General features: G+C 38.9%; 1 protein-coding gene across 1 annotated transcript in view; it reads left to right on the top strand.

Annotated features, from left to right (window-relative positions):
* Positions 1-16867, top strand: part of RAB3C (RAB3C, member RAS oncogene family) — a 126295-nt gene that overhangs the window by 66520 nt on the left and 42908 nt on the right. The gene's annotated exons all lie outside the window — the stretch shown is intronic.

The raw sequence follows: 16867 nt of genomic DNA, 5'->3' as shown, positions 1-16867 counted from the left end.
CCTGTTTTTAACAGAAATTGTTACACAGCATTAAATCATCCAAGAAAAAGAATTTTCTCTCTTTCACAGAATCGCAGAATCACTAGGTTGGAAGAGACATTTATGACCATCAAATCCAAGCCAGGGCTAACACCTCAACTAAACCATGGCACCGAGGGCAATCTTTTTATAAACACATCCAGGGATGGTGACTCCACCACCTCCCTGGGCAGACCATTCCAGTACTTTATCTCCCTTTCTATAAAGAACCTTTTCCTAATATCCAACCTGTATTTCCCTGGGCACAGCTAAACACTGTGTCCTCTTGTTCTGTCAGGTGCTGCCTGGAGAAAGAGACCAACTCCCACTTGACTACACCCACCTTTCAGGGAGTTGTAGAGAGTGATAAGGTCATCACCTCTGAGCCTCCTTTTCTCCAGACTAAACAACCCCAGCTCCCTCACCTGTTCCTCACAGGGTTTGTGTTCCAAGCCCCTCACCAGCCTTGTTGCCTCCTCTGGACGTGCTGAACGTCCTTCCCAAACTGAGGGGCCAGAACTGGACACAGAACTCCAGGTGTGGCCTCACCAGTGCTGAGTGCAGGGGGAGAATGATTCCCTGCTCCTGCTGGCCACACTATTCCTGATCCAGGCCAGGGGCCATTGGCCTTCTTGGGCACCAGGGCACAGCCTGGCTCATGTTCAGCTGCTGATACCAGTATCCCCACCTGGAGTACTGGCACTGTTCAGCCATACTCTTCTACTTACTATTGTGGTAGAAGGTGTCACAGAACCCATGGAGCACTTTCCCCCCTCAACACCTGGAATTTTTCTCAGTCTGTGTAAGATGAGATTCATCATTTATCACTCTGAAAATAATAACTGAAAACCTTAGCTTGACTCTACTGCAGTGAAATAGGATCTTGGGTTGCCTAACATGTAAGCACCAGGGATGTAGTCATTCATAGTTCTCCAGGGGAAAGGGGCAACTCCAGACTGTGTCCCATCTTTTCTCCATCAAGTTGTCTGTATGCCTGTACACCAAATTGCTCTTATGAGCAACTCCTTCAATTTTTAAGAGAATCTATAAGCTTGCATGAGTAGTATAAATTGGATAACTATCTTTGGACAGTTGGATGTGTCGGAGTGGAGTCTGTTTGATACTCCAAGAGGAAGGAACCTTTGCTCCCTGTGAGTTGTTATGACAAAGAGATGTTTTGCCCATGTTGTACAAGCTGGAAACATTGTGTAAGTACCTGCTGTTACACATTTCTGAGTACTGCTCTGTTCAACAGTGTGAAGGAGTCTCCTACCTAACAGGAGGTAGCTGGAAGTGTTAATCCATAGATGCTGCTGCAGAAGTTTAACAAAAACAGGGAATCAAGGAGTACACCAATCTTCCAGCTGAACCTGCAGATGTGACTGCCAATGGCACTGCTTCCTTGCCCTGCCAGATGAAGCACTTTCTTGCTTTGCCCTGCTTTTCATCGTCCATGGGCTGATTCTGTTCTAGCACTGGGTTGATAATGCCTTGTCTAGGACCAGCTGTGATCTGAAAATTTCATTGTCCCATCTCCAGGCAAACCAGATGGCATGCCATGTATTATCTCTCTTTCCTTAACACAAAGACTTATTTTATAGCAAGTGTAAATATAAGTACTTATTATTAATTTTCCCACCTGTTTGTTTTCCAGTCTCCTAGATCTGTTATGTTTGGCACTCTTTGTCTCGTGGTAAAAAGTAACTAGGCTTCATGCTAATTAAAATGAAGAAAGTCACCGTAAAATGAAGCAAGAAAATATTTAAAAGCTATAGAGTTCTTAAGTAGAGTCATTATGAAATATGATTTTTCAATCATTTTTATCTAGACGTTTTACAAAGAGTTGACAGCTCTTACAGAAATTTGGTGGAAAGATGGGATTGCAGTATTATGTGTCAAGAGCTACTGAGAAGTCATCTGCATGATGAAAGGAATGACAGATATGCTGAGTGCCTCACTTGTCAGGATAAGACATAGATTTGCCTGTTATTTGTATTTTTAATGTCATAAGCCCAGTTGCTGCTCTTCTGTTCTTCCTTTTTTTCATTACTCCCATCTCACGGCTCATAATTAATTTTGATCAGCCCTGGCTTCAATTTTGATAGTAATTGCACAGCTTGCTTCTGAATGTGAGAAAAGTTAAAGAAAACTGGCAATTACCAATGCTGCAGAAAAGCAAGCATGGCTATGTGCAGGTATCTGTGTCTTTCTGAAAGTTATGAGAGGAGAGATCAGGAGATTTTAAGTCCTTTTGGGGCTGAAAGTGCTTTTCTCTGTGATAAATGTGCCTCTCTGAGCAGTAGTGCCATTTCACATACATGCACAACAGGTCAAATCCAAGTTCAAATCACATCATGTCAGCTTCAAGACTTGATCTAGAAACTGCACTGCAGTCAGAACAATAAATCTACAGGTACCTTTTAGGTTTGGATAAAGGACTGGTTTAAAATGTGTGTTGGGAAGATTTTTTGTATTAAAAGGTATTTTTTGCAGCCTGAAATATGACTGACATTTTTCCTTTTTAACTACAGATAGAGATGAATAATGTTTGTACCTCTAGATTCATATCTAAGTCAACATAAATCTATTCAGCTGTGAAAAATTCTATGACAAATGTTACTATTAACATTTTACATTAAAAAAAATCAGTATCCATAATTTTATCTAATTAGCGCCTATATATGTAGTATGTAGCCACAATTTCAGAGAGAGTGCATTTGTGCTGAAAGTCTGTCTGCTAGCAAAAACAGCAAATCAAACAGGCTTTGACTCAGCAGTTCTCCTATGGAACTCTCCGCAGAGTCTGAAGCTGCCTTTACTAAGAGGCTTTTACTTTCAGCAATGCAGCTAATGCTGAAAGATGTGTACCTTAAAATAGCTTGATGCACGTTGGTCATGCCATCCTAAAAAGGTGAAGATTTTGGGAATGGATCTATATCCTTTAAACAGGAATCAGATGTAGGGCATCATTTTCTGCTTGCCTGGGTTTTAAAGTAGAAAAGGGGTATAACCAAATAACCAGAACTTCCCATTCAGCTGAATTCTTAAGACAGCATCCAAATGTTTCAAGAAAGTGACCTAATGGGATCTATTTTCTTTAGAAATTCCTTCTAATTATATTTTAAGGGGAAATAGGTGAATGTTGAGAGTGGCTCAAAGCCCCCTCAATGAGTATTTTTTAGTTCAGCTGCAGTGTCACAGTGTTCTAGAAGTTCCAGGGAAATAAATGTCTCTGAGTTGAAGTTAAACCTGTTTTTACAAATACTTTTCTAGACATCTAATGACTTAATTTCAAAGAATTGAAATAACCTTACACTCAGCATGTTTCTTACGCAGTATCTTACCTAGGTCAGAAACAGCAGGTATCTAAAACATGATCTAAAAGGCAGGAATTTTATATTCCAGGTTGAAACCCTAGATGTGAAACTTCTCTACGTCTGAAGGATGGATGGCGATAGAGCACATGGTGTATATAGTTTTTTACACTCACTCCAAGTTGCTCCTCTGCACCTGAAAATGTCCCAGCTGCAAATGTTTGTCCAGAAATATCTTTATCACAGTCTGGTGACTGCTGAAGACACTGATGTAGAGGGGTCCCTTGTGCATGAATTTAACATCTGAGAATTTCACACTGCTGAAATCTCAGATTCAGGGATGCTTCCTCAGGAAACACATAAGGCTGAAGGAGCCTAAGAGGCTTTGAGCTCTTGACGATCTATGTTTTGTAAACCTGTCAAGGTGTACAATATCAGTTTTTCCTGCATTTTTGGCTGAGGTCTATGGGAGCAGGGAGGAAAGTATGCTAGGAAACGCTTTGATTACCCTCACCCTTTAAAAAATTAGCATTTGTGAAAAATAATATGATGTATGTTTTTTTAATGTACCTGTTGGAAAGATTATGGTTACACATCTTCTTAAAGAGTTCACAGGGTCTTCCATGAAAGGTACTTCTCTTACTTTTTTTTTTCTTTTTCTAAAGTGTCATTTTAACTGCCCCCTTCTCCCCTGCTGCAGACTGCTCAAGATCATTTTCTTTGAGAAGAAATCATCTGTCAGAGAATACTGTTTTATGACTTGACAGAGCCTCAGTTCCCAGCAGACAATTCGTGATTTTAAGAATCTTATCACTGTGTTTACTTCTGTATTTAGACAAAAATAATTTTCAGAATTTAGTACTGACCAATATACTCAGAACAGCATGAAAACGAATCTAATTTAAAATTAAAACCAGAATTAAATACTGATTTTGTGTTCTTCATCTGTGCCCATAACACATGGGAGGTAGTTATTGAAAAGTAGGTCTAGGCAAAGACCATAGGAATGCCCTAAGATAACACCAGAGCACATCCTGAGCTGTGCAGTATTACTTTAGCCATTACTAGAAATATATGTGGGCTGTGAAGGGCTGGCTGTTCTTGTGATATACGTATCTTGATTACATTATTCAGGGTATCATTTTGATGGCTTTAAAATAGAAACTATCAATTCAAGATAACACTGAGAATTAAAGCATGAAAAATACAAAAGTTTTCACTTTCGCATGGCATTTGGCTACTGGATTTACTAGATATGTCAGTAGTAGTTGTCATTCTGCAACAACAGAGTGAAAAAATTCTTTCATATCTTTGAACTTTTTCTGTCCATTCAACACCTCAACTGAACTAGAAGTTGGCAGCTACAGCTACAGTGCATTAGAAATTGGGTATTTATGTATTCTGTCATAATGGGAGATATGATGGCATTTTTTTTAATAGTCATTTGGAGAAAAGAAAAAAACAAACTGGAAAGGATGTTAGCATGTTATGGGCAAATGTAAGGAGTCCTCAAAGCAAACTAAGCCATTAAGCTAATGTCAGCACTGCTGCACACATTTCTAAAGGGCATATGTTCAAAACTTCTTCCTTCTACATCTAAAACATCAGTCTAATGTTAATGCTTCACACAAGTTTGATATACAGACAGGCTGCTTTTCTTCTACCTCTCGATACTGAACCTAGTTCTACCATTTAAGAAAAATCCATTATCTGCTGTATACCAGGGAACAAATCTGGAAAGTGCCTTTAGGCAAATTTAGCCTCCACCTCTCTTTGCCAAAGCAGGAGCTGCCTGCAGCAGCTGATGGGGTCCTGCAGCACAGAGGGCAGACACGTGCCATGCGTGTCAGCGCCCACACGTGTCCTCGGGAGTCCTGTCCCTGGGGACACTGCCTGGACACGGCGGCACTGTGCCCACTGGTGACCTACACACAGGCTGAGTGTCTGCCATGGGGCTGTCAGCAGCCTCAGCACAGCCACACAGCTGAGAGAGAGCCAGCTGGGAAAAAATACTCAGATGGAGCAGACAGTGTTAAATGCATATACAACTTATATTGAAACACACACACACACACACACACACACACACACACACACACACACACACACACACACACACATATATAAAATAACTTGTGCTTGATACCAACATGTATTTAAGTAGATTCCCTTCAGTTGCTTTTGACATATTCATAGTTTTCAGCCACTGAGGAGCAAGGAGTTGCACACTGGTGAATAATTTCATGTCATTCTCCTACTTAAAACAAGATACATGCAAATTATATGCTGTGTAAAAAAGAGTGAAATTTATCGCAGTTTGATATTATCCTTTCATTTCTAAGTCTTTTCATCTGCACAATGGGTAAGGGGCAAGGGAAATGGTGTTACTTATGATAAAATATAACAAAAATGGGTTTTGCCATTTGAAGTATTGATAGTAGTTGCAATTACATGATATTTACCATTTTGTTTTTTAATGCTTACTATTGAAAATGCACTTTTGTTATGCATAAAATAACTCTAAAATTCTTTTCGCTTTTATCTTCACTCGTACAAAGACCAGTGGAAAACTGGATGTTTTTTCTGAAAAATAAATTTTCAAATTTAAAAATATTATTTTAAAAAAATGTGAAAAAGTTAGTATTGGTGGAAGAAATGCTTTAGAACTCTGTATTCCTGATAAGTTTTCTTAGCCATTTTTCACCCATAATTCGCTATAGAATTCCTGTTGTAGGAAATTGCATACATCAAACAGTCCTCCAGGGTGACATCTTGTCCCTCAAGTCTGTCATCTAACTTTGTTTCACAAATGCTAGACTGGTGCTAGCTCAAACTGCCCACTTGCTTTCCAGTTTTAAGACCTACTCCAGTGTCTTGCACAGTGTGCCTCCCAACATACCAAAAAAATAGTATCCTCACGTTTCAAATTGAAGGACAGGGCACAGCCCTGGATATTTGAAGAGGAGCACATACTGCAACTGAGTTTTCCTAACAGAAAAAAGAAGCACGTATTTAGTATGGAAAGGAGAGAAAATCTTGAAAACAGATAATTTGTTTTTTTTGTTTTTTTTTTTTTTTACGGCTCTATGACATAAAGCTGGATTTTTCCCCAGCCAGCTCCCGGCACTGAGCCAAGAGTGGGCTGCTCCTGGAAAGCAGGGCAGCTTAGGGCTTATGCTCTACGGCAGTGGCTGTCCAGCGTCAAGGGCAGGAGCAAGGACGAGGGAAAGGTCTTCCATGTGGCTTCCAAAAGGGATTTATCTTCTTGAAGGTTCCAGGAAGTAAACACAGAAGATACGGGGGGGGGGGGGGTGCAGCAACGTATATATATGGGGGAGGAGCAAGGGGAGTGTACAAATAATAAACCAATAGGGAAGACTTAGGGGAGGAGCACAAGGCGGGGTTACATAGTACATAAACCAATGGAGAACACAAGGGGTGGAGAGTGGGGCACATGGGCCAGTGGAGCTTGGAGGAAAAGGGGAATTCCAAAGGGGGCTGTCCAGGCAGGGGTTGACACAAGAGAGGACTGACAACTTCATGGGAGGGGGAACAGGGAACATTGGGGAGCAAGGGCAGGTATCAGGGTCGATTGGCAGCGAGGGTAAGAGGACACAACTGGGACCAAAGTATTAACATTGCGGGGGGGGGGGGGGGGGGTTGGAACTTAAAGAAGGTAATTGAATCAAATATAATGAACAAAAATGCACCACAGCAGTTCTATAATTTTCAGAAGATCATTCATGGCAGACCGAGAAAAAACATTGTGTCATCCCAAATATTTCATAAAGTCATAGAATCATAGAATATGTTCAATTGGAAGAGACCACTTAGGATCATCGAGTCCATCTCCTGGCCCTGTGCAGGACACCCCAAGAATAAAACCCTGTGCCTGACAGAATTGTCCAAACACTTCAATTCTGTAAGGCTTGGTGCTATGACCACTTCCCCAGGAATCCTGTTCCAAAGCTATGCCAGCCTCTGTGTGAAGAACCTGTTCCTGATAAACTAAACTTCCCCTGATTAAGTGTCATGATGTTTCCTTGGGTCCTGTTACTGGTGACAGTGGTGAAGAGATCAGTGTCTGCCCCTCATCTTCTCCACCTGAAGATATTGAAGACCACAACGAGGTCTCGCCTCAGTCTTCTCCAGGCTGAACAGACCAAATTACCTCAGTTGATCCTCATATGGCTTCACTTCCGTCCTCTTGTCCCTCCTTTGGATGTTCTCTAATAGGTTGATATCTTATATTGTGGCTCCCACACTTGAGAAGAGGCTGCCCCAGAGCAGAACAGAGCAGAGCAGGACAATCCCTCCTATGCCCAGCTGGCGATGCTGTGCCTGATGCACCCAGAGCTGCCAGGGCACTGCTGACTCAAAGTTTTGTACATGCCATAAAATATTACCCTCTCTTATCACTGGCTCTGCCAATGCATGGCTTTAGGAAAACTCTTCATGAAAAGGGACAAACATCTCTTTTTTCTGAAGGTTTTCATAACCTTTGATGTTAGGATTAAGCATCACTCTAGCCTGAACTACTTGCTTTGATACTTATATTTTGCATCCTACTAAACCCTGAATTTAAATATGCATGCTACAAATAGCAATTTCTGCAAACGCTTATCAAAGTGGTTTGTATTTGAAAATAGTAAACCTTTGACTTAAAAGTACAAACCTCATGAGAAAATGTTTTCTGTAGGTTTACTGTCCAAAAACTAATTCATGCGTTATAACAGTAGATCAGGAAAGACAGATGTTTTTATGGCATTTCTCATTCTTTTCTATTTTTATGCTCTTAAACCATAGAAAGAACATGTCTGTGGAACAGAAATTTTTTGGATGTGGTCCTTGGTCCTATTAGCTCTTACTCACACTTGCTCCTTTCATTCATTTTGTTGTGGGACTAAAGGCTTCTGTAGAAGCACTGCTCCCTTGAACCTCCTTCATTGTAGATGTGACATTTTCTTTCATTCCAGACAGCCATCCCATATCAGGGTGTCCATTCAGCTGTCCTCAGTGCATCAAACCCTACTAATGCTGCCAGTGGGAATTCTTCTAAGAAACAGGAGTAAATACTGACAGAGTTCCCTCAGGGTGTACTTTGTCTTTCTTTTCCCTCTAATATGAGCTCAGGCATTACAGTCAGTAAGTTACTGACAGCAATCAAACACACAGGTCCTACTCAGTCACCAATTGGTGAGTGCAGCTCCTCAATGGAGCTTGTCTCAACAACATGCTTCAGGATTAAGTCACTCTTGACTTCCACTGGACCTAATTTGCTTAAATAACTTTTTGTATATCCATATCTCTATGTGTCAACTGCCATGCTAGTTGATTAGGGCAGCTGTTGGCCATAACTAGACATGAGCAATTACCACCACATTGCAGTCTCCTTGTTAGCACCAGCTGCAGACTGGCTGCTACATCATGAGTGTGGCTTTTCTACACCTACCACCCCTGCAGATAAGGGCTGAAGTTCTGGGGATTGATTTATTCTCTCTTTTGTACCTGGTCTATGGTAAAGATAGCTGCATCACTCCTTTTCCTCAGTCATAGAAATGTGGTGGTCTGTCTGATTAACTGGGAAAACATGACAAACTAGGCAATTACGCCTCTCTCCTACCTACATGTGGCAAGGGGAGAGCTCTATCCCCACAAACTTGTTTTGTTGGACTGGAAATTTCACAGTGGAGATTTATTGTGCAGTTGATGAGGTAACATAAATATTCAGCCATTCAAAGAATTGGTGTTCGATAAAGGAGATGTCTTCCAATCTGTACCACATCCTGCTCTACTTCAGATATGATCACTGAGGTGAATAAAAGCAAACCAGATGATCAGATAAGTATCTGAATGATGCTGTGCTGAACTTCCATTCATTAATTAGATTATGCTAAGGTATTCTTAATGAGATTTTCAGTTTTATCTGGTTTTTTCCTATGATAATGCTTTTATTTTTCAAAAGGTTAAAGTGGAAAATACCTTTGACAGGCTAGTGGTGAGCTACTAGCATTTATCAGAAAAATAAACAAACTTAGGGTTGGTAGAATATAATAGTATGCTAAAGAAGGTATATGAAATGCTGAGTTTAATATTTAGCAAGTCTGTCCACTTTATAGCTACAAACGACCAATAGTAAAAGAAACAAACCCTAGGATATTATAATCCACTCACAATGTTTATTTTTGTTAATAATAAAAGTAATAAAATCTTGTGGCAATAATATTTATTATTGGCTGAGCAGTAACTAATACACTGTTCTTATCTCCTTGTGAGTATATGTTGACAGTTATACAGTTGCTCAGCATTCCCAAATGAAAACTCTGCTTCCAGCCAACAATAGGAGTCCAATCAGTGACTTAGTAATGTGTCTGAACAGTTTCCACTCTCATCTGAAGCTGCAGATTATCCACTTTTCTCAGTACTCTAATATTCTGAATCTGTTACTCTTCAGAGACATATCATGATCCCTCTACCACAGTCAAAGCTAGAGATTTGCTGATGGAGCTGTTGCTTTGAGGTTTAAATTTTGCAGATCTCTTCTGTGGGTTGGGATATCTCGGTATCATTAAGACTGCAGTTTCATTCATGCAGCCAGGATGATTTTTGTTCAAAATCTCAAAGAAACAAGACTGTGTGAGTCAGTAGTAGAGCAGTGTACAATTTTGTGGGCAGTATGAAGTTTAACTGAGTCCTTCTCCCTTATGAACTTTCTCACCTCTGCTCCCCTCTCCCCTCCTTTCCTCTGCGCATGATTTCAAGATGCCATGTTTCAAGTGTCAAGCCTTGGCAGTTGTGCAAGTATATTAGCTTTGTGAGATACAGTGTATATGTGGGGGGATACAACAACTTCTACTGAAATTTATCCCCCAGTCAAAAAAGTGCCATTAATTTCTTGTAATGAAACGTAAACTACAAAGTGACACAACAATGTAACCTGCTGGTAGTGGTTATTTTCAAAGCATATCCAAATGCTAGTTAGGTGATTTGAGATTGTCTTTCATCAGAACATTGCAAGGCTTTGACTATTAAACTAAGGCATTTGTAATGAATGCTTAATAATGAAGGTTTTCAGGCCCCTTTTTAAGTAGATTTTTTTCCTAATTTCATTTGTCATGCTGTGTTATGCTAGTCATAAAATTCTTAATTAAATATTAAGAAAATAAAGCTTTAATTGTAACAACAGTTTAGTACCATCATCATTCTGCCAAGGATCCCTAAAAAAACTTGTCTGTCCTCTTAGTGTCAGGTGAAAGCATGTTAAAGACAAATAAACATTTCTGATTTGGTAGATTTATGAATTTAAAGTCATTATAAAATAAGGAAAAGGAAGGGAAAAAATCTTTTCATTCCAAGTTAAATTTTCTGCTTCTACCTGATGCTTGCTCGTATTTCCCACAATACAAGAGGCATTACGTTCTCTTTAAGTAGGACAAAAAAACCTGCCTGCTATTTGGGCCAAGATTTTGGATGTTTATTAAATATGCTTTAGCAGAAAACACACTTTAAAAGCTGAATTTATCCAGATATTGTGAGATACATTTACAGAATGGGCAACAAACAAAAACTGCACCTTCAAGGTAACAAAATGGTGTTAAAATACCCCATAGGGACCAGAGAAGGGAGTATCTTTCTGCTTTAATCCTTCTCTGTTGCTGGCCACCAAGACCTCAGTGGCTGAATATGTTGCAGTTGCCTTTGGAAAATAGTGCAGCACCACAGAAGCCTGTGACTAATCTGAGATGTCCCAGGGAGAGTTCGGAATAACAGTGTTTCCAATACATAAATTAAATTGCCTCATCCATACCTCAATATCAAGGTGCAGTGCTCAGTTCTGCATTCAGATTTTTCTTGTAAAGTTATGCAGTTGTCCCTGAGATTAGATGCAGCATGCATTGCTTCAGACATTGGTTCAGACAGTGACAGGTCAGTGATAACATGAGTGAAGTATTTAATATCTACATCATTGCTTCAGCAGGAGGCTAACAGGTATAGTTTTATTTGAGTTGGGAATATGGTTTTGTTTAGGTTGGGAAGAGGGAAGTAGAAGGCATTGGTCTGTGCACAACTCTGGGAAGAAGCAAGGAAACTTGGAAGAGCAGATACTGCTGCACAGCAGATTAGTATTAACTCTGCCAAGGGCAGTAGTGACTTTATCCTTTCTTCTTGCTTGATACCATTGTGATTTTAAAAATTCAAACTAAAAGCTGATTCCCGATGACAACATGAGAAAAGCTGTACCTGTCCATTGTTCACAGCAGGGAAGGCTTTCATGAGCTCTTCACTTCCCTCTACTTGTAGCAAACATGCTCTGCCATAGGTTCATATCATGAAGAACTCCAAGGAGAAGAATAAATCAATGTTTTTTATCTTCAATTTCCTTCTCCCACTCATATGTTACATCTCTATTTACAGTGCTTTGTACACAGCAAGAGAAAAGAAAATGTTATATCAATTCAGAAGCAATTCATACAGAACAGTTCCCTTGGAAAACCATAATACTGACAAAACTGATCTCAGGCCCAGTTGGACAGACAAATCTGCATGACATCTTCAATTTTTCCGTATCTGCATGATATCCCCAATTTTGTTTTTTAAAATGGGCCATTTACATGATGCCTGGAACGGGCTTACCTAGAGACAGATGCCAAAGTTAAAATGTTAAAAGCAGTTATATTTAATGGGCCTTCAGGTACTTTTAAGGAGACACAAAGCCTCTCCAAGGGGCTACACCCAAGATGGACAATGAGTCATGAGTTTTTCAGATGATATAATTTGGTCTATTTGCATACCATGGGTTAATTCTCCAATTATAGCTTCAGGTAATGAAGTCATATACCCCCAGTTCACTCCCCCCCCCGCCTTAATTCACTTTTGTTTACACTTTTGGGGCCTGAGGCAGAGGGTGTTCTTGGTTCTCAGGATTACAAGGATTGTTTTGTCTGTCCAAAATGCAAAGAGGTCTTACTAACACTCTATATGGAGCTCAGAGTTACACACTAATGCAGTACACTATCTGAAAAATATAGAAACTAAAATCTTAATTCATGAAGATGTACACTAAGCAAGAGAATTAGCATCTGTCACTACCTCGTGTCATGAGGTGGGGTTTTTTTCCTATTGTTCCTGGAGGGAAAAACTCTTTAACAAATCCTTATTCATTGAACACATTAAATTCCTGTACATTAGCAGAGGCAAAATGTACTAGAGAAAGCAAAAATGAAGGAAAAGCATGAAGCACATGCTGCTTCAAAACAATTCTGAAAAAAGAGCAAGACTCTAGCAGTTTCTTGTGCTGGTCAGTGAGAGGAGCCTGTGTATTACAGCTCACTTGTTACAAGTGAGGAAGTAGCAGAACTGACTGTTACAGCCTCTGGGAGAAAGGGAGAGAACAAAATATGAGCCAGGCAGAATGGACGGGAATGCAGACCCTCCTTTGATGTAATATTTAGCATTAGTCCTTTCAGTATAACAGAGCTGAGTGTTACGGCCTCTGGGAGAAAGGGAGAGAACAAAATATGAGCCAGCCAGAATGGATGGCAATGCAAACCTTCCTTTGATGTAATATTTAATATCAGTCCTTTCAGTTTTGCTTGCTTGGAGAGAATCAGCAAACACACCATTAAGACTCAATAACAAGAAATTTGCCCTTGCAATTTAAAAAAAAAAAAAAAAAGGAAAATAAATACATAGATTAAAATTGTTTATGTAAGCTATGGTAAAGTTGAGAAAAATAATAAGCATTTACCTTATTATATGTGACTCATATATATATATGTAAAAGTCAAATATATATAATACAGAACTTTTGTATTGTATTTTTAGATGCATAAACTGAAATTAGGCATTTTTGCCTCTCTCCTTATTTAGTATATCCTTTTTAATCTACATATTTTCTAAGCTTTTAAGCTAGAAATGCTCAATTCTTTGCATAGAAGTTAAAGTCACAATTCTGAGCGGATTTAAAGACATTTCCTTCATAGATCAAGGAAAATCAGTATTGGTAGTTCATCTAAAATACAAATGCTTTTTTGGTTTTTATAATCTTCTCAGAGTTTTGTTGTCTATGCATATTTGAATGAGTAGATTACAAAATATAGAGAAGTAACTGGGAATGATTAGGAAATGTTGCCTCTAGCAACTAATACAATATCTGTTAAGAGAGATTTATATTCTGAAAGTCATGGGTGTTCAAAATGACTTTCTAGTCTCCATGGAAACTCTACTGAATTAGTTACTGCAGTCACAGCTTAGATATATAAACAAAAGCAAGGGTATGATGGCTAGAGGGGAAGTCTGCATTTATCTGAGGCTGTTAAAGGGCTTTTCATAGTATCTACCATAGTAAACCAATCTTCCAATCCAATGGGCTATTAAAAATCCAAAACCTAATCTTTTCCTCACATTTAAGTTAAGGTTTTAAACTATAAATAGTTAATTAGGTGTCTTCAATTTGCTTTCCCAAAAGTGAGAACTCTCAGGACTCATATTTTCAAGAAGTTTGGGATGTGTTACAAGCTGTTTTATGAGACTATCTAAACTGCAAGCTTTGAGCTAAAGCTGAGTTTGTTTTATTTCCAGTTCTATTCTCTCTTACCCAATAAAGTCATGCAAGGAAATCTATTCAGAGCTTACAAGAGCTTACAAGTCCTGTCAGCTTTATTTGAAGTGTGCCAGGAGGAGGAAGAAGGGAATTGTGGAAGAGAGTAACAAAACTGTGATTCTCTTTAAGATTCCAAAAAAGTGATGCTGATCTACTCGGCAAACAGGAGGTGCAGACAGAGAAAGTGAATGGTCTGAGGCCCTGTCTCATTTTTCGAGAAGATGGAAAAATCCCAAATGAACAGAAAATAAGTTTTTAAAGCAGCCAAGGAGAAGCAAAGATATTAGTCCAGAGTGGTAGTTAGCGCTGAAGAGTAGGCTTATTTGGCTTTTTTTGTAGAGAAGAACTGGAATGCAATCAGACATCCTTCTGAGCTTTCCTCAAGCCAGATTCTGCAGCAGGTAAAGGGCAGAAATTCTTGCTGAGGGCCACACTACTTGCACTGGAATGGAGATCACAGATCTGCGGGAGATATTGCAGGGACCTGTGGGAAGCAGAAAATGCTATTAATCAGACAGAGTTGAGTGAGAGCTGTGGAATGAGGCAGTTTGAGCACCCACTGTGACTGGGATGAAGCAGGCAGGCTCACACACTAAAATCACTGTGGAATGGTTGCTGGAAGCTTTTCTTTGGTATTTCTGTTATTGATCTTTATATAATTCATACTTGCCCTCATGCTGATTTCCCTCCTTGGTCTCTGTAATATCACTTTAAAAATAATTTTTCACTGTTTTCTGGCTATCTTTCATATCCTCTGTTTTTTTTGGTGTTAGTTTTTCTCATGAGTCCAGAACACCAACATCTTGAGAAGCATCTTCCAAAAATGGGTTTTATCCCCTCCTCAATTAACTGGTGAAAGACTTTGTGGAAAAGGGCAATGGTGGAAGAAAAAAGGCTTTTGCTAAGAAAAAGAATGCTGAAGGCTGTGAACACTTCATAAAGTAGAAGTAGATTCGTAAAATATGTTTAAACAAGTATTGAAATTGTTCTGTTTTCCTTAAAGTCTGCCAGAGCCCGCTTGTGAACACTTGTACTACTGGAAAGTTTTTGATACAGACTTTTTGCATTTCAGTCTGTTTTTTTTAAATAATAAATTGCTGGAGTTTACTTTTCTAAGTGTGAAGGTAATCTTGAAAACAGTGCAACAAAAGACTAGAGTATTTCAATACTGATCTGGTACATTCATACCACGAGCCAGAAGCTGATAATGACAGTCCTTTCTCCACAAAATTGTTTCCTGAGTATGGACAGCTATTAGGCACTTTCAAAGCACAACTCCAAGCAACAGAGAACTGTGTTATCCAAGAAGTGCAGGAAAAGCACAGCTATCCCCACTTGTCTGGGCAGCTCCCTGTTGTAAGAACATTGTCAGCTCTTCTCCCTGGGCAATAATAACACACACTGCTTTGAGGGAACAGCTTCATGTACTAGTGTTCATCCCATGAGTTACTGAAAGGTGATGAACGCAAAGGCTTGTGTTAAATAGTGTGCAGCTTACTGCAGTCTATATTTCCATGAGGTATGCCGAGTGAGGACAGCTGGACACTGTCTTCTCTAACCCATTGTCCTATTACAGAGGAAATGTTTAAGTTTGCTTTTATGGCTTCCAGACTAAAGCTTCCTCATCTGGAGCTACCTTATTCCCCAGAACAGAGTTTGCTAGCTTCTCTTGCAGCTGACCCAGACAGAAAGAACTCATGTAGTGTTTTGTAGTGTAAATTGCACTGTATGCACATGTTAGATTAGGATGTTATTGTAGTACCCCAAAGATTGCACAGATGCCTGTCACAATTTTATTTCCTGCAGGTGATCTTTGCCTTTGTAAAGACAAAAATCTTCTGGTGTGCAGCATTCTCACCAATATACAGTATATTGAAACCAGTTTATAGATTTATTTAATAAAGATATTGGAGAAAATTAATAAAAATTAAGCTTTACAGGCTGCAAGACCTGTCAAGGTGAATTAAAATGTAGACTGATTATTGTTCAGTAGAATACTCAAATGATTACCTTATTCTATGATGTATATACATGTATAGTATGTTTCTGTATTTTCTATGCTTATTCACTTTTTAATAGTCAAGCAGAGTCAACACTGATCTCTTCTAGGCTTGGACTAACTTGGACTAAAATCTTGATCTCAATTTTGCAAAAAAAGTAATTTTCTAGTAGTAAAATCCATAAGAATGTGAATGGCATAGGAAAGTAACTATTTTTATATTTGAATATATCTAAGGGTTTTTTTATTAGGGATTACTTATATTAGTACTAATTAAAAACTCCCAGAAAAGTGACACTGTTTTCTTATGTGGTAATACTTCAACAGAAGAACAAACTCAGTATATTCTGCATGAGAATCCTGGGAAGGGAAGAACTTAATAACAAAAATGTTTGGATTCACTTTTCAGCATTATTAAGTCAATCATTCAATACAGATTTCATAACCTTCATTTTTCACTGTATTGGTTTCTGGAGTTTTTTGTTTATGCTGAAGGCGTTGTTGCACTTTCCTAGGTTGACTTAATTGAAAACTATTGATTCATTACATTGGTTGCTCTCCTTTTTTATTTTTTCTTTTTCACGGTCATGGCCAGTTCTATACACATAAAAGCCTGGTGTAAAGAGAGCTGAAGTCCTCCAGACTTAAAAATCAGGTCTTAGATATCTTTCGCTTTTACTTTTTCAGCTATAACTAAGGCCATCAAGGATGGAATCAGCCAATCCTTCTTAAATGAGTGCCTGCAAAATATGAATGCTTGGAGTATTATTTATTTAATAATTAGCATTTAATCAGCATTCTTAGCATTTTCTTTGATTGCCATTTCATGATTTATTACTTTCAATTGAATTCTGCATTCATAAAAAAATCTCAGAAATCTAAGGAAATGAGAGAATTTCTGTAAAGAATGTGTAAATACCTTACCATGAAGTA

This window comes from Poecile atricapillus, chromosome Z (assembly GCF_030490865.1).
Source record: "Poecile atricapillus isolate bPoeAtr1 chromosome Z, bPoeAtr1.hap1, whole genome shotgun sequence".
Taxonomy (NCBI): domain Eukaryota; kingdom Metazoa; phylum Chordata; class Aves; order Passeriformes; family Paridae; genus Poecile; species Poecile atricapillus.
Note: the sequence above shows the minus strand (reverse complement) of the source record. Positions and strands in the feature narration are given on the sequence as shown.